At 37.1% G+C, this 21,666-nt stretch overlaps 1 protein-coding gene across 3 annotated transcripts in view; it reads left to right on the top strand.

Annotated features, from left to right (window-relative positions):
• Positions 1–21,666, top strand: part of LOC6619724 (furin-like protease 1) — a 126,238-nt gene that overhangs the window by 22,757 nt on the left and 81,815 nt on the right. For all 3 annotated transcript variants that reach the window (XM_032722225.1, XM_032722224.1, XM_032722226.1), the window contains exon 2: positions 18,879–18,943. The gene's annotated coding sequence lies outside the window, so the exon portion shown is untranslated. The remainder of the gene's footprint in view (positions 1–18,878; positions 18,944–21,666) is intronic.

Here is a 21,666-nt window from a genome sequence, read left to right as displayed (position 1 = left end):
TAATTTAATTTAATTTACATGAAACACGGACCCCTAAAAAACTTGTTTGTTACATTATGTGTATGTTCCCCCTAAACTTTTCGACCAATTTACTCCCTTATTGTATTGTTAAATATACGCTGATGAACAATTGCAACCAACATATTTATACCAATCTCTAAATACCTTGGTCAAAAGTTCAATTAAATGGTATTTTAAGCAGCGTTATTAGTTGTACTCCATGGCAGGCAATCATTATTTTGGCGCGTAATTACTAATTTCATGCAATTTTGCGAGAGAGTGGAATTGCAACCGAGAATCCCATGCACGTAATTCCCATGCCTACAAATTTCCGCTGCACTTGAACTGCACATTTATGCACACATTTATACGAAGATTAACTGTCGCTGTACTTTGTGAAAATGGAAAATAATTAAACTAGAAATTAGTAGAGCGTAACGCGGCTTGGCCCAAACTCAACACAACTCAACTCAACTAAACTGGCTTTTGCACCTTTTTGTCCCGACTTTTCATTTATCTCGGCCCGCATTTCCATCATGGGTTGTGTGTGTGTGTAGTGTGTGGAAATGGGAGCAAGGTTGTTAGAGGTGTTGCCTTAATTAGATGGCCATGTTTCTCCTTTGTCTTTGGCAAAATTTTGTAGCTTGCGGTTTGCCCAGCTCGGCCCCTATTCACATTCATTATCTTTATCGCATTTCGTTTTAAAGTGCTGCAAATCCCCGGGGAACATCATAATGAATTGATTTTGTAGAAACTTTGACAAGCTCATGAGCCGAAAGGATTAGCCTCATAAAAACATTTATGTCTGAACTTTATTAGACCATGAAAACGCATTTGAGGCGTCATTAAGAATTAAATGCTGACAGCCTAAGTCGCTTTTGGGGTTTATTTTCAAGTGATTTCGAGAGCGATTAAAATTTGCTGTTCTCCGCTAAGCGTTGTAGGTATTAGTTGTTTAACGTTTGAGAAAACATCTGTCCAATTTCCATGTGCCGGAGTAATAACAATTATGAGATTTTTATTAAAGAGAGACAGAAATAAATACCGACATTTAATTTAATTTAAACCAAAGCAATGAAGATATGTACGGTATTTGGACTCATATTCATATAACCTGAAAAAGAACTTAATTAAAGCAAATTCAATTATTGATTTCTGCTTGTATATGTGCGTCCATTTTAATAACAATATTTGCAGTATTAGCAACATGTGCCGCTAATTGCCGTTTCCAGTGTTGCTGCCACTTTTTATGATGTTGTCGCTAAATGTGCCATAGCATCTTTCTACAAATGGTTACTACCATATTGCTTTTGCTGTGCTATTGCTTTGCTTTTTCAATTGCTGTTGCTGGCACGTGTTGCTGCTGCTGCTGCTGCTTTTGCTGCTGCCAGATGCGATTGCATGCGACATGCTTTCTGCTCGCCACGCGTTCTAATTTCCGAGCTGCGTCCGTCGCATTTAAGCTTATTGGGCCTCATTCATGGTTTTTGTTGCTGCACCCATTTTAATTGATTTTTCCGTTCGGGAACACCTCTCAATTTGCCATCCGATTCGAATTGGGAAGTGCAGTTAATGCCGCTGGAATAGGAACCTGATTAGTTGCCATCGTTTGACGCTGTTCCAGCCATGGCCTCTAAATTTGGCCAATTTCAGAGTAGTTGATTGGTTTTTGGGATTACCTTTGCATTACTTTCGCTTGCGCCACAAGCAGTGAATGTGTGGCTAAAGTATAATTAGAAGTGGGCTAGAAGGTAGCGAAGTTAATGGAGGTGAGTTCTAAGTCCTTTGCTCACGGATTCAAATCCTTTATCTTTTAAGAGCACGAATTGAAATCTTTTCATACCACCAAAGGCAATCATTCGATTTAATCGCAAAATATTAGGTTCTTGATTCGTGGCCCCAACATCTATGCCGAATTCCCTTTCCCTTCAAAATAATTCAAGGCAAACAAAACTAAGTAAACACAACTCGGTTGACTTTCGATTATTTGCAATTAAATTAGGAAAACCTCTTTTTGTGCAAACATTTGCGCAGCAATTAAATATTATTTACTCACCATGCCATTCATTCTATTTACTTGCAGGTACGAGCGTTTCATTTTTGCCAGACGAATCTGACTAGCACTGCGAAAGCCCAACAATATTTAACTACTCCCTGCCATTTGGGCAAATAAATAATAAAATTTTATATTTGACTTAAATTCAACTAAAGACAGTGCTTGAATATGCAAACAAGAGTGTACAAAAATATTTCGCCCGCTTCGATATAAGTTTGTATGTGAATGGAAATGTGAATGCGAGTTGAATAAATAGCATTCGCTGTGTGTGCGCGAAGTGTGCTGGGTTGGGAAATATGCTTACACTCCGTGTATTTCGTATTTGACTTTTGATAGCCAGCCAATCGTCGTCGCAAGTGAACTTGACACACAATCGAAAGCGCCACACTTGTTCATTATGAAATTGCAGCAGAATTTCTTACAAACACCCTTACGAAAAGGTATATTCACTTATGTATCTGTAGTAAGAATAGAAAACAGCTGGCTTGAATTATGTTGCACAAAAGTAGAAACTGTCAAAAACTGATTAATTCTGATTCAATGTAATTGACATATTGAGAATTTCCTCTGTAAGGGCATTCACAAATGTATTTACTTTGCGTCCAACTCCATTCCATTAACCCACTGTGCACTGGTCAAATTTCCAATTCAGAACGTGTGAAAAGGGTCCGTTGAGAATGCGGTGAATCAGCTGAGTTGAGCAGAGTTAGTTGATTTTGAGTCCAGTTGTTGGACACAAATGCGGAATGTTTTCTCGTTTGCATATCAAATGATGCAACAGATGTGTCATCGCAGGGAGTTGGACGGAATAAATGAAAAGCGAAAAGCACGTTTGATAAATAGATGCTGATTAAGTGCACTTTAAAAGTGCTCCGTTAAAGCAATTTCAACCAGAGATATTACTTAAAGATGGAGAGCTATTTAAAATAATTTGTTATAATTTAACCAGTTTGTTTCTAAATTGTGTTTTTCCCACGCAACTCTGATACCAGATTCTATGTGGAATACACCAGAGATTACATATTTATGACACCGTCTCGGGCTGCAAACAAAGCACACTTCACCCAAATCGATTATGAAGGTCTGGGATTTATGCGTTTTGAAAGTCTCAAGAATGAAGTGATTCCAACAGCTAAACGGTGGCTGGCTGCCTCTTGAAAGTCGAACAGCCTAACTAATTTCCATAACAAACACACAAAAGATAAGTTTTGGTTGCTGGTCTCTCCGGAGGTGCTAAAAATATGTAGTTCAAGTCCGAAGAGTTGGACAATCTATTATGCATCAGCCATACACACTCGCCCATTTCTTGGTTGACAAAATTGAAAACAAATTTAAATGTTAATGTGTGCTCCCAATTTAATATATTCCACAATGCAACGCCGCCTTGGAGATTAATGAAAACCCATGCTGGATCCCCAAGGAGCGCCTGTTTTGTTGTTTTGTTTGCGTTTTCCAGTCCGAAGGCGAGTGCTAAGCACTCGTGGCATTATACAGATATCTGACTTGCTGCATGCGATTTGCATATAATATTTCATATAAATAGAAATTTCAAGTAGCTTCATGGCAGCTACACTCGTGACAGGAAAATTGATTACAAACGGAGTGCAGATAAAAAGATAATGAACTCATTTTAATACCACGTAATTTATTCATTCATTCAATAATTCATTTAGATTTATCTGATTTGGTTCACAAACGTAGAACAATAATATGCTTATAAACATTTCAATTATAATATTTTTAACTGTCAAAGTCAAAAGTAAAACCCTTCATAGGAGTACTAACAATCCAGCCAAGTGTTTTCAACTTCATGGTCAGCTATGCAATATCAATTGACTGGCATCGTTTTTATGACCCACCACTGTATTTAATCAATGTTGTGTTCAATAAAACGCAGTGTGTGCATGTGTGGATGCACACTGTAAACAAATCAGCAGTTAGACTGCAACTTTCTGTGTGTAAAGGCATTTTTTTTTTGTATTCTTTTTGGGTCATCCAACCAAAAAAAAAAAGAGGTAAAATCAAATATAGTAGCACTGGCCCACGGCCAGCGCACAGGAGACCAGAAAGAGATGGCAGCTGGGAAGTTGAAAGAGATGGCTGTATGGGAACCCATTGAACTGTGCACCCAAGCGCCGGCATTGATGTGGAATTAATAAAGCATAGCCCCACGCTTAGAACAAACAAAAGGCAGGCAACTACAAGCGCACATATAGCAAACATGGCACAAAGGAGAGATTCTCGAATGGAGAAAGTGAAAAGAGTGAGAGAGAGACGGCAATAATTGCAGTTCGCGGCGCGGCGGTTCAGCTGCAGTTTTGGTTCCGCCGCAGACAGCGCCTGAGCCTGGATGCTATAAAAGCGATTTATTAATGTCAGCCAGACAAGTGCCTGCTGGCGTCAGTGGGTGCGGAGCCGGAGCTCCGGGCGGCGGTGCGGATGCGGAGCAGCGCATAGTAGCGGCAACTGCAGCAGCACCACCAGATCCAGCTTCAGTATCAGCATCAGCTGCACCACTGCTGTGGTTACAGCCCCGCTCACAGTGTCATTCATCACTTAAATTAGCCAGCGGGATGAGACTATGGGTCAGGAGTGTCTTTCAAAAATAGTCGTTTGTCAATCAATAAAAGTTAATCGTTAGTGCAATAAAAAATATTCTGAAAGTTCATTGTATCCATTAACTGCAATAAAAAAGTTATTTATTTTTATAAGCTGTTTGGTAACTGCACACGCATTTAATTGATTACCTCCTTTTTATGGTAACTTGCCCCACTGTACAATGCATCGAGCATGTTTGTAATAATGTTGCTAGTGATGAGCATCGGCTCATGTTGCTGCTGCTGCTGTTGATGTTGATGTTGCTGTTGTGGCGGCGACGGCAGCTGCAGTTGCTTACCCCGTCTCCCTCGCCCCCGCAGGCCGTCTGTTTCGCACTGCGTGTGTGGAAGTGCAGTGTGTTCGAGTCGTGGACAAAGTGATTCATTCATTCATTCGCCTGGCAACTGCTCGCTGGCAACATTAATGTTGATTACATGCCGACAGTATGTACATAGACTTGTCATTTGCACCATAAACGGCACCAAAGGCCCCAATCCACCTCTTCGACTTTCATATGCTACACACAGCACCAATTCGGTTCGAAAATCTAGAATTTACTATCAAAATTGTGAAAAAATAAATTGTAAAAAATAATAAAAATAATAATTTTTTTAAATTGTTTAAAGTTTCAGCTGATTAATAATTTCCACCCATTTAACATAATTTTTTTTTTTTTTTTAAAGTGAAAGTTCTTTAATTTGGCTTGATTTTCTCTCAGTGCATCCAAAATACACAGACACAGCCAATTGTCAAGTTGTTTTAATTTGAATTTCTTTCTCGCTCCTCTTTTTTTTTATTAAATTGTTGCATTGAGTGAGTTGCCGGATTTGGGGGAACTGGTAGTGGAATGCGGTAATTTCTTTCGTGCAATTATTTACTTAGCTCCCCCAACCGCTTGACACCCCTTTCCCACACATTTTGGGGTAGGTTCTACCCCTTTGGATCGTCTTGTAGGAGTTTTGTTTGTGTTATGTTTCGGTAATTACACTAATTATAATGGCAGCGTTATGGAAAGCAGTTGTGTGTCAATTGGGAACTTGATTTTACCCATTTCTGTGCGTTACGCTTGGTTAATCCTTTAGCAACGGCATCAAAGGCCGCCGAGATGTATCTCTCAGATACTTGAGAGTGCCTTTCAGCCGAGTTGAGTGCAATCGAAAAGTTTGCATCGCTTCAATTGCATAGTTTTGCAGCCCCCCCACTGGTATTAATTAACCAAAGCAGAACCAAGTTGATCCAGTTGCTGAGTGGCTAGTGGCGGCGCAATGCAGGTACTCCAGTGCTATTAACAGACCGAAAATAAAGTTTTAGCCAAAGTTCGGCTATGGCAAAATGCATTACCCAGCTCAAAGTTGAAGATGCATTCAATTCGCTGGTTAAATTTCACAACTTTCACTCGAAAAATATCATAGTTTTATTAAATTAGAAGAGCTGAAGAGCAGAACATACACGTAGTTTATGATCCAATGATTATGGTAATTTATTAATATCCTTAGTACATTTGCCATATTAATAATGGAAACAATAAGAAACATAAATCTTTCTTGATGTGGGTTAAACACAAGGAAAAACGAAATCAAATTAACAATGTTTTCGGGGACAAAGCCACAGAACTCATATTTCACGCCAAAACGGGTGAAACGACCCAAATTCTGCTGTTTAGTGTAACCGAAAAAGAAATCACGAAATTATGTGAAAAATGTGCAATTTCATGTTGAACCCGTTTTTTTTCCTTTTCGCCTAGTGGATTTAGTCCTTAAGCCCCCAGGATCCAATTCTCTGTGCTCCACTCGCCATTCTTTATACGCCTTTTTCGGGTTTCTGTTTCATATTTCTAGTCATACAGTTGAGTGAATTTGACAAATTATAAAATGGCCCACAACCCACATCCAAATCCAAATCCAAATCCGAATCCAAGGACTACAACGAAAACATCAAGGCGAATAACATGCAAGTTTTTGCCCATACATACATACATGTTATGAAGGACATGTTATACAGTGTACACTAATGATTATTAATGTTCATAAGGATTTGGCCAAAAGTTCTCGTTTCGCATTTTCTTTGTTCGCCTCGAGGGTTTTTCCTTTTTCTCGTACGAGTTAAATTGCCTGAGAGATGAGCCTCCTGTTGCCCCTTTTTGTGTTTTTCCAACCGAAAAGTGCCATGTAATTGAAAAGGAATTTTAAAATAGAAAAGGGTTTTGATTCGCTGGAAAAACAAAATATAAATAAAGGGAAAAGCGCAAAATATAAACACACTGTATCTGATGGGGATAAAATTTAGAAATTAAATTAATGCCGCCCCAAAAATACAATTTCCCTTTGCTGTTGGAAAATAATGCAAATAGGAAATGACTTTTTTTTCACTACAAATTACGCGCAACTGCACGCATAATTATTTGCTAATTAAATCACTTTCACAGTGTCGATTGCAGAACCGCAAAAACAATGCAATAAAAATTTGTTAAATTATACAGATAAACAAATATAATGTGTTTGCGCCACTATAGGATTAACCCGACTCACACACATTATGGAACAATTAAAAAGCCCACAAAATTTCACAATTAAGAATTCACAATTTTATGACGATCAATTTCTAATTGTCAACAGAGAATTGATAATTGCTGCCCACTGAAAATCAACCCAAAATTAAATTATAAATGCAATTTGACTGGCTGACATTAAAATCTGCGTGTGAAGGCTAACGAAAAATCTGATAGTCAAAATAAATGTATGGCGCTTAAAAACGGAGTTTTTAATTAAAAAATCATGATAACAAAGTATTAATGAGAGCTTCTCACGAATAAAGCTATTTAGGGTCAGAAGGTGAAGGTTAATAGGGAATGATAATTTGTTAAAAATTTGTATTTAATTAAGGAAATAATTTGAAATGGTTCAAAAATGCTGCTATAATCTTAAATATCAGATATTTAATTGGTTTTTCTTTTCAACTTGACAGAGAACTAAACTACTTGCGCTTTTAAATTGATAAACTTTGGTCTGATGCCACTATGTCCTGTACAATTTCTGCACATCTCCCATCGAGGGGTGTAATTACTAACAAAATCAAGAAACTTTTCCTATGCTTTTGGCCAGCTAATGATTGTTTGATAAGCTCTCCCCGGGCAACAGGGGGTTGCAATGAAGGAATGGAGTGCTGCTCTAAGGAACAGAATGCGGCAGATTATATATATATATCGGAGGGGGAAAATGGACTTGATGAAGGACCCTGAATGGCGGAGCAACGAGGCATAAATAAATAAAACAAAAAGCCGTGGAAAGTGCCGAACAAGTTGCACTTGTCGTCGACCATTGGCCATTGGCCATCCGTCTCATCCTTTTATCCTTAGGCGTTGCTAGTTTGCCATTATATATATATATGTATACACCATTTTCTTTATTTTTTTTGGGTTATCCTGCTGTGCAGATATGCAAGTTGCATGACAAAAGTTTCACAATTAAAACGGCAACAAGAGCTACATTTTAAAGAGAGACTTGTGGCTGCAACGTTAAATTTTATATGTACGTATGCTGGTCGAGTGAAATTCATAGCCAAAGTCTATTTTATAGTTGCAACACAAGTTTTTCCACCCATTCCGACTGCCCAGTGCCCTTTTCGGAAAAGTTTTCCATTTTTCTTGTTGGCTTTTTATATGTTTTTGTTTTACAGCCTTCTTTTTCATTTTCTGTTGTTTTTTTTCCGTTGTCTGTTGGCTAGCCGGAAGTTGTTAGCATGAAATCTGATTTGGGAAGGCAGCGACAGGGAATTTCTGTCTTTTTTGATTTTGTGCATTGTGTCGGCTTAGGGGACTCGGAAAGTTAAGGGCTGGCAGATAGTTGAATGAACTGTGAAAGGGTTAAGCATTAATATAGATTTGCGCGATGATTTGCTCAACAATAAGTTGGCAAACTTTATGATGTCTAGATAATGTGGTTTATTGCAAAAGTTTAAGTCAACATTTAAAGTCTAATTTTATTTAATGTTGACATAAAACAGTAATTCCCGAACTATGAGTCATCAGAAACACACATATAACCCTTTCCTAAAGCTATTAAACTAGTTTTTATGGAATTCCAAAACAGCACTTATACTATTTCAATTCAACTTTTGACATCTTTTAAACTGCAATTGTCATAAGCATCAACATTTAGTGGTTTTTGCCAAGAGACCCAAAAATACAAAGTTATTAACACTTGGCACACACTTAACCCTTTGACTTCAGCATTGTAAAATCCTTGGAAATGCTTTTTAATGACCACAGAAACGTAACTTAACTTTCGTATATGTCGATTACACAAATTAGTAAAACGCAAAACACAACACAGTCCTTTGGGGTAAAGGAGTTTGAAAGGGAGGTTTAATTAAAAGTTTTCCCTTTTGCGACTTCATAACTCTTTTTCTCCTCCCCTTGCCATCAGAATTTAAACTGCTCTCCCGAGTACGTAAAAATATTTTAAACAATATTACTATAATTTGGCCAATGGGAATTTCGGTTTTCGGAATGCCAAAAGATGAACATAACTTAAGAGAGCAATTTTAGGGACAAATTAAAATAATTATTTAAAAAGCGAAAATTAACTTTCTTGTAAAATTGACATTGAAATGTAGAAAAGTTAATTATAAATAGTAATAACTCAACTTGTTTCATGCTTCAACAATTTGATTTATCCATTCCATATTAACAGACTAACGTAAACCGATTTTCATAGAGCTTTGCAACCTCAGTAGCCACAAATTAGAACTTAAATGAAATTGAAATCGTTTTGATGGAATCGCTATCCATGAAATATATGCACATAAATGCAGATGCAATTGCATATATATGGATTTGTTGTGGAATTTTAAATCCTTTTTTCCACGCCACAATACAACTGGCCGCCATTTCGAAACTAATGTGGAATGCAACAATTCAGTCGCCCAAAGTCCTGCCTTTGGGGGCGTGGCATTGATGGACTAAAAATTTGTCGGCTTATGATTTTTACATGTTGTAGTCTGAAGTGGAAATTGTGAGGGATTATACTCACTCTATTTTTACGTTCACAGACCGCAAAAAACGTTAAAATCGAATCAATTAAATCAACCAAAATATAGATTTTCAATACTTTTCGATTGGATAGGTTTAGTTTAAAAAAAAAAACTATGAATGCTGATAAGAAAAGTTTAATTAGTTTCCTATTCTGATTATTGATGCTATAAATGAGTAAACAAACTCATAAATAATAAGTATTTAAAAAAGTGTACATATTCTTGAAATTATTGGAAATTCGATAATTTTAATTAAAAGGGTTTCGTTTTTCATGTGATTTAATTAGTAATTACACATTTCCGCCAATTATTTATAAGGCACGTTCTACTTGATTCTACTGTTCAGCCAATAAAAATGGATTGCTTTGTGTTGACCCACAAATAGAATAATAGGGCAATTACATGACGAGCCGGAACTTAGAGCAAAACAAATGCCAGAAAACTGCACAAATTGTATAATAAAATTAAATTCCAAGAAGAATTAAAAACAAAGTATGCTTCCAGTAAAAGCGCGAAAAAATCACAAAAGAAAATTAATTTCCATGCAAAAGGGACCTAACTGACTTAAAAGATTCAAATATTGAATGAAGAACTGTTCTATTTAATTTAAAATATACAAAAGCGAAATCTACAGGTTTTCATGTTTAAATCACTTACATTTATAACTTCGATAAGGACACACCGTAGGCGGGATCAGCACAATTATGTAAGTCAACACACAAACATTGCACATTTAGATAGAATTTGCTTGTTGCTGCTTCTGCCGGTTGTCAAGTCAATTGCGTAATTAACATTCGTAAGCAAGTTGCTGGCAATTTGGGTAAGGGCTCAAACTCCTCGAACCCCTGGCACTACTCAACCTAATTGAAAATTTGGTCCGAAGCCAAATAGAAACAAGTAGCAGCCAAACTGTTTTGCCTTTCAATTAGATGGCATCCCTGGCTGTATAGGGGAATCATAATTCTACAAGGGCTTACGTTGTTGCGTCCAGGTTACTTGACATTCGAATATGCTACTTATGTGGGTCCTCGATTTGGCCAGTTGGACAACAAAGCAACATCATCATCGTCTAAGACGTTGCACAGTTTCAATATTTGCCTAATGCCCTGCTGCAAGTGGAAGTGGGCCTAAAGAGCATTCATAATACATGAAATGTTACATTCACAATTCATAGAGCATTGTATAAATTCATACTTACGTTGCCTCTAAATGAATAGTTGGGAATTTTCTCAGCAAAATAGAATAATTGCTTGTTAAAATTGAATTTGTCATTTTGTGACTGCTTATAACGCGTCTATTAGTTTAGATTATTTAAAATTACTTAATGCTCTACTTCTCTCTTTGCAGGTAAACCAAATTTAAGGGTAGACATCAATTATGAGAACTAAAGACCAATTTCCATTTTATTTTAATATGTGAGTACAAAAACTTGAGATTCGATTGCGGACATTTTGTTTTCCATTTTGTTTGATAAAATCAAAAAAACAAAAAGGATAAAATCTTAGAAAAGTTATAAGTATTCTGCGACTGTATTTGTTGATAACAATTGATTGTTATTTGACTTTCCTAGAAATGCTGTTAATAAAAATAATATTTAATCAACATTTAATTCCCAAGAAGACGTCACTCGATTTGCCCTAGAGAGCACTTATATTATTTGTTAATTATTTTTATGGAGTTGAATTTGCAGTTGTAGCCGAATGTTGTGCTACAGTCACGCTCAAAAGTGCTTAGTGGCATCGTGATAATTTTTAGCCCAGCTCAACGACGCCCACTTAGTTTTCCCTGTGGTAATTACTAAAAAATCTAAACCGCACTTCGTGTTCGAGTGATTTTTTAGCAGGTATAAGGAGGGAAATGATAAACATTTCGATTAGCGTTCAATTGAGTGCACATAACTGTAGACGAACCTGCAAAACGGACTACTGTCACAAGTGGGAAAACTGTTAATTGAATTGCCCTAGAAAATCGAAGCCTATCCAGGTTCATTAGGGAAGAAGTCGAGCATCGGTATTTGGGTAAACATCGTTTTCCATACAGACATAACACCGAAAAAAATGTACGGAAGTAATATAAATATGAAACTTAAAATTACATATTTTTAGTCATTTATTTTTTTCAGTGTAGTACTCCTTGGATGGAATTCGAATTTAGCTTTCAGATTGGTTTTCATTAGCACTCTGTAAATTCGTTGGGCAAAGCCCGTGAATCTGCCTAACTGTATCTCGTATCTTGTATCTGCTAATTGCTCCGATTACCGCATTCGCTGGCAAGTCAGGCAAAAGTTCAGTAAACTCATGCATGCCACAAGCGCAATTATATTATAATTTATTATATAATTTATAATTTGCTGCATGTGGAGGCACTGATAGTACCGAATCCCTCGAGTCTTATCATTTCGACCTGTTCCACGTTAGCCCCTCAGCCTCTTGAAATCCCAAAAGCTAGCAGATAAGACAAAGTATATATAATAATATATAAATTTTTACCATTTTCAGCTGTTCAGTAGTTATAAAATACTGCATCTGTTTCAGCTTGTGTTTGATCCGTAATTGCAATGCATTGTTTTCGTATTTTATAACCTGCCATTAGATGTAGATTTTAATTTTGAAAAACATTTTTTTTTTTACATTTTTACACGAGCATTGCATTAATATCAGTCCCTCATCATCATTATAAGCCCGCAATTGATTATCAGTAATTATTTGAAATTCTGTGCTTATTCCCCTCGAAATCGCCGAGAGAATTTCCCCCGGCTAAGTGATAAGCCAAACACGTTCTCATGCGGTTCAGTTGTGTTTAGACCTTGTGCTTAGCCGGTTCAACTTTTAAGAGCGAGCGATAAGTTCAGTGCAATTGTTTGGGTATGTAAGTATTTTTTTTATTATCAGATTGTTTACAATTATTGTGAAATGATTTAGCAGTGCGTTAATAGGTGAATAATTGCTCTGCGGGCTGCAAGGGCAATGTTTACTTGCAAACAAACAAAGTGAATAAAATGTTTTCTCGCTGCCCAAAAGCCAATGAATCAAATAAATCAGAATAAGATAAGGCAAATAATATTGCGGAATTCCAAGAACTCAATTATTAAACTATATATATTTTTCTTAAAATTTATTTATGGCCTTTGCCGACATTTTGATTTGCATAAAAATGTTAAAATCATTTTAAAGCTGACACACTCAAGTGCAATACATTTATTCTTTCGTCAACAAGCAATAAATCAAAGTTAATTCGATTAGCAGATCTTGAAGATGATCGCCCACTTGAGAGCCAAATAAATTCCGTAGTGTTTTGAGACTACATAGCATTTATTAACTGTAGCTAAGTCTTTAGCTTGATAATATCGTGTCATGGCAGAAAATCACTCAGCATAAAGCAAAAAAATTGGCTATAAATAAAGACGAGATGTGAACTTCCGCTTGAGACACGTGCCACTCGACATTCAATTGCAGAAATCTTCAAACCCATTTTCGAATACTCAAAACCTCTTGCCAAGGTCAAGTTGGTGTTGTATATTTTTGGCAATTGAGATAGTTTTTGCTGTATATATATAACTTCAATTTACATTCGATGCGCTTCAGAGAGACAGACATAGAAATAAACAGATAGAGCGACAGACTCAAGACACCAATTAAGTGTCTCAAGAAGTGAACGGACCATGAAGCACTTTTCAATGTCAGCTCGCAGATAAAAATGTTCATAAACCTCCATCTTCAGACATAACCAGCTCCACCGAAAGGTCAGCCAGTCAGAAGTCAGTTTGGGGGCTCACTCAATTGAATTGTGTAACTTGAAATGTTTAAGTATAATTAAAGCAGCTACAAAGCAGCGACCAGCGATGCCGAAGATTGAAGCTCCAACAGATCGCTTTTGAAGTTTGCATTTTGAGTGGAATAAGTGATGAGTGTGCGGAGTGGAGCCAGCTGCTCGTCAGTGAGCTTTGATCTCTTACTGGTCTGACTAATAACAGGCACTGCACTGAATTACACTCAAATGAAATAGTAAAAAAAAGGGAACTAAAACTATCTTGTATAAACTGTATAATCTTAACCCGGCTGACGCATTTCTCGAAAAGTCTACAACTTCTAAAGCCATCAAAATTCCGCATTAATAAACATCACTTTAAACGAATTTCCATATGACCTGTTTTGCCTAGATTTTCACCCATTTTTCCTAGTTTTTCCCCACTTTCTTCTTGTAAACTCCCTGCAAACGAGCATGTGAGACGGCATCTTCTTCAACACTCTTGAGTTCCAAGACCTGTTCAAGTTTTCCACAGCAGCATAATTTTCAATTGCTTTGGGGAAAGGCAGAGCTTTCGGTTCGGTTCAATTCGATGTGATTTTTTGCCCAATCCACCGCAAACTGTCAGGTGAGAAGGTGGGGAAAATGGGGAACAATTTTCATTGAAACGTATCCTGCACTGATTTTGCTGCACAAATGAGCAGACCTCGATGTGTCTGAGTTGTCATGTAGGATGGTTGGTTGTCAAATCGATGCCATGCAAAATTCCATTTTCGCAACGCATTTTCTACCGTTTCGGTTTTCGGTCAGAATATTTAATTAGGACAATTGACTTGACTCTGATTCCCAGCCCTGCCATTTTGTGAGACAAATTTTGATAAACTCGTTGATGTTTAATTGTTGGCAAATGGTTTTGAATACTAATTGAAGACGTCCTAAAAGTGAAAGAACTTCGTGTTTGACACAAAAGAATATCGTTAGGTGTTTACATCGATTCAATGTCAATAGCAAGGGATAAATAATCTAAAGTTTAAAACAGGCATGAAACTTTTTCCTTATTTACTAAAAAGTTTAAAGAAGTTTTCCTATTTAATAGACGTTATAAAACAGAGCTCTTTACTCGAATGTTGTTATATACAAACCTTTTTTTTAATAAAAGCTTTTAATTATGAAAATTTAAAGAAAACCCTGTATATCGCCGCAAAATAAATCATAATTGTGGTTAATTTTCTACCCACTTACAAACCAAAGGCACAGGCACAATACACAAGCCCTGTCACCCTCAAACGGGCAGAAAAAACCATTTCGCATAAAAGCCGCAAACACATGAAACCAACAGGGAAAGCCAAAAATGAAAGCCAGAAATGAGAGGAGCAGGGCCAAAACCAGCCACAGATTCATTCCACAACAGGCAGGCATATGAAAAATAATGCGTGTCGTACCAATTTCATTGCAGTTTTCCAGACAGCCCTTAATCTGTGTCCTAAAAGAGCAGATAAAAATATACGTATTTATTAATATTTTAAATAAATTTTAGTAACATTTTAGATGCATTGTATGTGAGGGCATTCACTTAAGCATGTTAAATTTAAATTCGGTTTTATTTTGAAATTTCTCGCAATATTTAAGTTTTGATAGTTTATTGAACTATATATAATTACAAATTCTGAATAATATATTTTACTGCAATTGAGTAAGAAGCTTAGGTGTGAGCATTGTTCTGTTTACCACGTAACATTTATTGTTTACTGTGTGACGCATTCGATGGACACAGGGCATTGCACAAAAATCTCATTCGGCATTGTAGACTCGACCAGAAACTGGGTTTTGTGACGGATTCCGGGCCAGTTGAAATTAGCATGCATGTGGATATGTGCGAGCGTAATTACCAAAGGCAACAGACACTCACTCACTTACTCACTCACTCGCTTGACAGACACAAACCAACCACCCAACCACCCATCCAACCACTGACATTTGACCCACCTAAATCAGTGCTGGAATTGCATTATCTTTTTGGGGCGTGGCGCCATCACTTGGCCTTAAATTGCCTTGCAGGCTTTCGGGCCAAAAGTTCAATCGCTTGTCAATCATATAATCATAACAAAAAGCGGGGGTAAAAAAAAATAATACGAAAATTAAGATAAAAAAAACAACAACCCGGGGCGAGTCGACTTAATTGTTTTTGCTTGTTTTGGCTTTTGTGGTTGTGCATTATTCATGAGAAGGAAGTGGAACAACCCTTTAATCCTCTTCACGGGGGAATTCGGTGGGTGCAATTTCCGACCCCCTTTCGTCTGTCAACTGCAGTCGGTTTAATATTTAAGAATAATTCTCCACTTTTGTTGTCGCCCGGAATTAAGTGAATTGTCAATTTGCTTGTCAATTGCGCATTTACCCCTTGAGGTTGGTCTGGTGGTTTTAAATTTGCGGGCACCGCCGGCTTCGATGGGTCAGTGTCGGGGCGTAAGGATTGGCTTAAGGGTCGTTTACTTTCGGTTGAATTAGGTCAAAGTTGAGAGAACTTTTTACCGCATATTAGGGGTTGAATTTAAGGCTTAACAATAATGAGGCATAATCAAAATATTTCGAAGAATATTCAGTTTATTAAGATGTGAGCTAGAAATTACTTAAATTCATGAATTATTCGAATTGTATTGATTTTATTTTATAGGCGTGTATCATAGCATGCATTTAATTGGTTTTAATAATATATAAATACATGTATATACGAAACCCATGCTGTAATCTAATAACCCTTAAAATTATTTTTAACCGCAGACTGCAATTAGTTTGCACTTATATATGCATTATTATCTGCTGTCTCTCATCCAAAAATTCTCGAAAAAAGAAACACAATCAAACCGGTGAACGTAGACCGCAAAAATTCCAATTCGCATCCTGTGAACACTTTGCACTATAATCCGTTTATCCCCGGCATTTGTTTATACAATGACATAGGTGAAAAATATAGGAAATATCCAGGCAAACTAAAGCCACACATACCGTCCAACCGCCTATGCCGATAACAAATCCCTGTCATATTTGCGTTGAGCGTGGAGGTCCTTGCTGACGGGAGTGAATCTAGTTGTTTGGGGAAAGTCCTTTGTCAAAATGCGGCTTAAAATATTTTGCGCAAATATTTTCATGACAGGTGCATGAAGCAAATACACCCACAAGCATGCAACCAGAACTGTATTAGTGTCAGGATTCGTGTTTATATGTATGCACATATATGTTTACCGATATACACTACCGCACATCCTGTTTTAGTTTCGTAAAATCCGTTAATGAAAGCCAGCTCAACCTAATGGAGATTTATTGTTTTTTGCACATTCTGCCATATAAACTGACTGTCACATTTATTAGATTACGTTACCTGTCTTCTCATGTCATCATTGTTGGGTTACTTTTCTGGGTTTTGCGTCCACGTTTTTTATCCGACATCATGTGCATGATGTTAATGCGCTAAGTGCAATGCGAAACAAGGGAACAAACCCAAATGATTTATGGCAAGCGGATCACGTGAGCCAAATTTTTGATAAAGGTATCCAAACTTATATTTTATTTGGGATAAAGTTCACGAGTTGCTGTTTAGATGTTGATTTTTCTAGAAGGTGACTTAAGTAAAGATACATAAATCTGTATTAACCTGGCTTTGTTTTAAAATGTTAATTATCTGTGCAAACTAAGTGTAAATAAATGAGTGTTTGCAACTTACTAGCTACACTCCGAAATGTAATCACTCATGGGTGCGCATTAGGTATTCAATTTACATTTCTCATTATTGATCGGAAAATCAATGTACACACAAGAAAGATGGAGTGTGCAAAGCCTTTCAAACTAATTAGTACAGCCAGCAATGAGCAGTAATTAAATCATATTCCAAAGACGGCAGCCAAACGCATCTCTACTTTTGCTTTAGTTTGTGCCTGTGTCATCTGCCTCTATCCTGTCATCCTTCGCTATCCTTTCTCTGTTTATTTAAGCCCATCGACAAGGACTTAACCACGCACAGTGACAGCTTCAACGATTTGGCTCTGACCTGCTGCAGGAAGAGCCAAATGAATGGATGGCTTCCACCAGGTGAAGAAAGTGGCGAAAGGGGCCGACCACTTGACACACATACACCTACACATACACCGACACACACTGATAAAGTTACACCAGCGGCCAAGACGGCAAAGTCAACAATGCGCCAAAGTAGAAAAGAGGGTTTGGGGTTAATGGGTGCTCAGTGCTGTCAGCTTTAAGATAGTTATAAAACAAAGTCAAATGAAAAATACATTAAATAACTAAGAATTTTAAAGGATTTATAATTAATTTGATAAATATTTATGTGTCTTTTAGGATGTACTACATTATCTTTATTGTACAAGAGAATTATGTGCTAGTGTTTGCCTGAATGTCCTTTCTAGCTTTGTTTCTAAATTATTTGTTGCTGCTTTTGGCCAACCCCATGGGCCAAAATGTTAAAATGTTATTTAGGAAAATATATCTAAATATGTACGTTAATTTCTGCATAGAAAGTATATATATAATTTTTGTATACACTTTTTTAGTTTTTAGGTTTTTGGTTTGGAGCATAAAAACCTCTACCTAATACACTGACTTTAGTGACTTGTTTTTAAAGTAGATTTTCTTTGTAGCAAATGTTGTTGTTGATGTTTGGCATTTAAATTCTAAGCGCCTGTCAGCTTATTGGGTGTGAAAAATCCGGCCAACGGAGCAGAGTTTCCCCCAGATATTGACAAAGGATGGCGAAAAGAGAGTGAAAACTGCAACTCTGGTATTTGATTTGCTTTTGGCTTTCGATTTCAGCTGTCACGTCTTGTCTCCGTGTGGACTTGACTTCCATCGACACCATTCCAATCTACATGAAAGAGCTGCAGTTCAGTTTATATCGATTGCAGTGGACTTTTTGAGTTTGTTTTTTTCCATGAACTGTGCGTCATTTTTGGTTGGGTTGATTTCACCTTTAAAGTTTTGTGCATTACCCCGAAACTTTTTCCCGCTCAGAAAGTTTTATGCAACCTGGCGATGAACAAGTAGAAAAGTAGGCAACATAATGTTCACATAAAATGATGTGCAAACTAGAGAACTGCAGCAAGCCACTGGCACTCTAAGTGCACCCGCTAAACACTGGGTATCTAGGCACCCGGGTGTATTTTGACACTCTACTTGCGGCAATAAAAAATATACGAGTGTTTAAACAGCAAATGTTAGCGTTCATTTCCAGCTAAATGTATCTGGCATATTACATTTTAAATAATCATTTCGAAAAAGAATTTTCCCGATGCTCGACGTGGGGTACGAATATATGCCTTTTCACAAGTAAAACTAATTGAGTCTGCCTTTTCTTTCCCCATCTCTCACTCAAATTGCTCACAGTTAATGCTCAAACTTTTTCTCATATACAAATTTTCTTTTCTGTATCATTTTCTAGTCTGAAGTCGGTGTGAAGTGCTATCCTGGACTTTTCGTTTTAGCCACCCCTTGGCCTCATCTAACGTAAGTCTTAATTTATGCTTAAGAGTGGCCCCATTTGGGCCAAAACGTCTGGGCTGAAATGAATGAATAACTTTTTAGTCAATGCCATCGAAAAGTTATTTGTTTAGGACAGACAGGCTGTGGCACTGGGGCGGAAAAGACGGCCCGAAAGAAAATCAAGAAAACAAAAGCCAAAACGATGACAAATGATAAATGATTTTATCACAGTCAAGTGCGAGTGCCTATGACAGGCTAAAAAAGAATGAAAGTATATTAAAACAAGAAAGAACTCTATAGTCAAGTTCCTCGACAATCGGATACCTGTTACCCCAGACACCACGGACACCGGACAATAGTTTAAATTTAAACTTACATTTTTATAAACAGTTCTATGAGTTTGCAGCGACGTTATTCAAATTTTTTAATTCTAAGAAAACAATTTAATTTAATAAAAATATTACAAAGTTCCGTTATCAAACGGAGGAGTAGTAAAAGAAAAATATATAAAAGGAAATAAAGTGAAAAAGGACAGTAGAAAATGTCAAAATATATTTTCTTGTTCTCGCCGCTGCCAAATTTCTACTCATTCAACATTGAAGGCAAATATTTGTAAAAAGACCATGAAAAAAGCAAGAAAATTGTGGAGAATTTGATTTGTATTTTAAGCTTGCCGAAAGCAATGATGAACATTTTTGGCTTGCATAAATGCCTTCTTCAACTATCTTTGATGATGGCAGTAGAGCAAAAATTATTTTTGTTATGCCACCAGAAAATGATGGCATGTGTAAACAAAGTTCCGGCAACGGAACAATAAGCGATGATACTTTGCATAATGAAATAGATTTTGAAATGGAATTGTGTACACAACAAATCCATTCAAAATAAATGTTGATTAAAAGTCACGAAATTTTTAAGAGTTTCCTTGAGCTCGGTCAATCTTGGTCAGAAATAAAATCATAGTGTGATCAACCTATTAATATAATTCCATTATATTTTATAACTCTGAAATCGATTGCTTGTTTCGTACTACCCTGCGTATGCGTAATATATGTGCTTGCGGCAGTTTAAAAAAGCATTAAACTAAAATTACATAGCCCCAAGTACAGCCACTGAATTATGGGCAATGATTAGAAATACGGTTGCAAAAAAAGTTTACTAAAAATAGGAAAGAGAAAACGGAAAATCCTAGCTCTTAGCCCGAAGTCATAAATTAGTTGTAACCGGAGAGCAAATGGAATGGGCGAGGGGGAGTGTAACATAAAAACGTCTGCTTTTGCTATAATTGGCCACATATTTCGCCTGACCGGGCCCAAAACAAACCGAAAACCAAAGTCAGGTAACGTTAGTCCTGGCTTTTACCAGTGCCCGACAAACGGGGATTTGTTACCATTAACAAAGGGGAGGAGGAGTGTGCGCGCCCTTTTTGGGTTATGCATCCTGTAAACTAGTGCTCTGTTTTCGGCCATATCAATATATATTTTCCAGAGCATGGACATGCCAACGAGACCCAAACCAAAAATAAAATACAAGCAAATAAAATGGCTACAACTATCCCAGGTTGATGTTTGTTATGGAAATCCGGCCAGGATGGCTGAATGGTAATAATTTTGTAGATAGTTCCGTTGGGCTTCGCCTGTGAATGGAGATTTCGGGATATCACGTAAATGGAAATGAGCACAAAAGAGATTTTCTAGATGGCGATGTGACCTGATGAATAAAGATGGCAGCGGTGGAAAACCTGTGATATTTGAGGCGGAAAAACTAGGGGAAATGCAATGTTTGTGTACCCGAAAATATTAGAAATATGAACCTTTCATTTTCCTTTTTAAAATTCTTTTGAAAATATTTTAATTAAAAATAAATGTTGCAAAGTCAACTTTATTTGTTATATTGACTTGCCCATAATTGCGTAATGCTCTTTTTTAAATGTCTAGTGAAACACATTTGCCAACTATGAATTTCTTGTCCACAACTTTACGATGGAAAAGCAAAAGTTATGGGAAAAGCAATCAAGGTATAACTTATTGGTTGCAATCCCATGCATAAACAAGTCAGCACTGAAACTCCTGCTGAAGCAATCAAAGAAAGGGGCCTAGAGCAGATACAGTGAAAAAGTGACTGCAAGACACACAAATTGGCAAATGCCGATGAGTTTGTTGGTCCTGCAAAAGGACCTCGTAGCTGCAGAAAGCTGCCCCAACTAAAATGCCAATTTAATCGCCCGCAAAAGGAGACACACACACGAAAAACACATACAAATTGATGGAAGCAGTCGTCTAAAGATCTCCAGCTTTTTTACCCCAATATCCGTCCTTCTCCATTTTCTTCAAAACATATTGGCAAATGTCATTCGGTAGTCGTTAAAAAACAAACACAGACACACAAGTGCAGTTATAAAGACGCAGAGACGGCATACACAATGCCATTCTGATAATATAAACTTTACATAAATGTTTTCCTTGCAAATAGAACCGAGCAGCGAAACAGAATGGCTTGAGTGGGTTGTCAGCGAGGGCGAGGGGGTGGTTTATTTGGGGGAGCTGTTGGTCCTATATGCGATTGCATGTGTGTGTGTGTTTGAGTGTGTTTGCACTGGACGCATCTGCTGAGCTGGCAATCGCATTGCAGTTTGTCAGGCGGCGAGACAGTCAGTCGACACAGTCAAAAAGGCTTTTTAGCTCAGAGATAGTTTTGCCATTTCCACGGTATCTACATGACAAAGGAAAGTATTAAAGACAAGCTAA

Source organism: Drosophila sechellia, chromosome 3R (assembly GCF_004382195.2).
Source record: "Drosophila sechellia strain sech25 chromosome 3R, ASM438219v1, whole genome shotgun sequence".
NCBI classification, from domain to species: domain Eukaryota; kingdom Metazoa; phylum Arthropoda; class Insecta; order Diptera; family Drosophilidae; genus Drosophila; species Drosophila sechellia.
The sequence above is the reverse complement of the archived record's forward strand: the minus strand, read 5'-3'. Positions and strand labels throughout refer to the sequence as shown.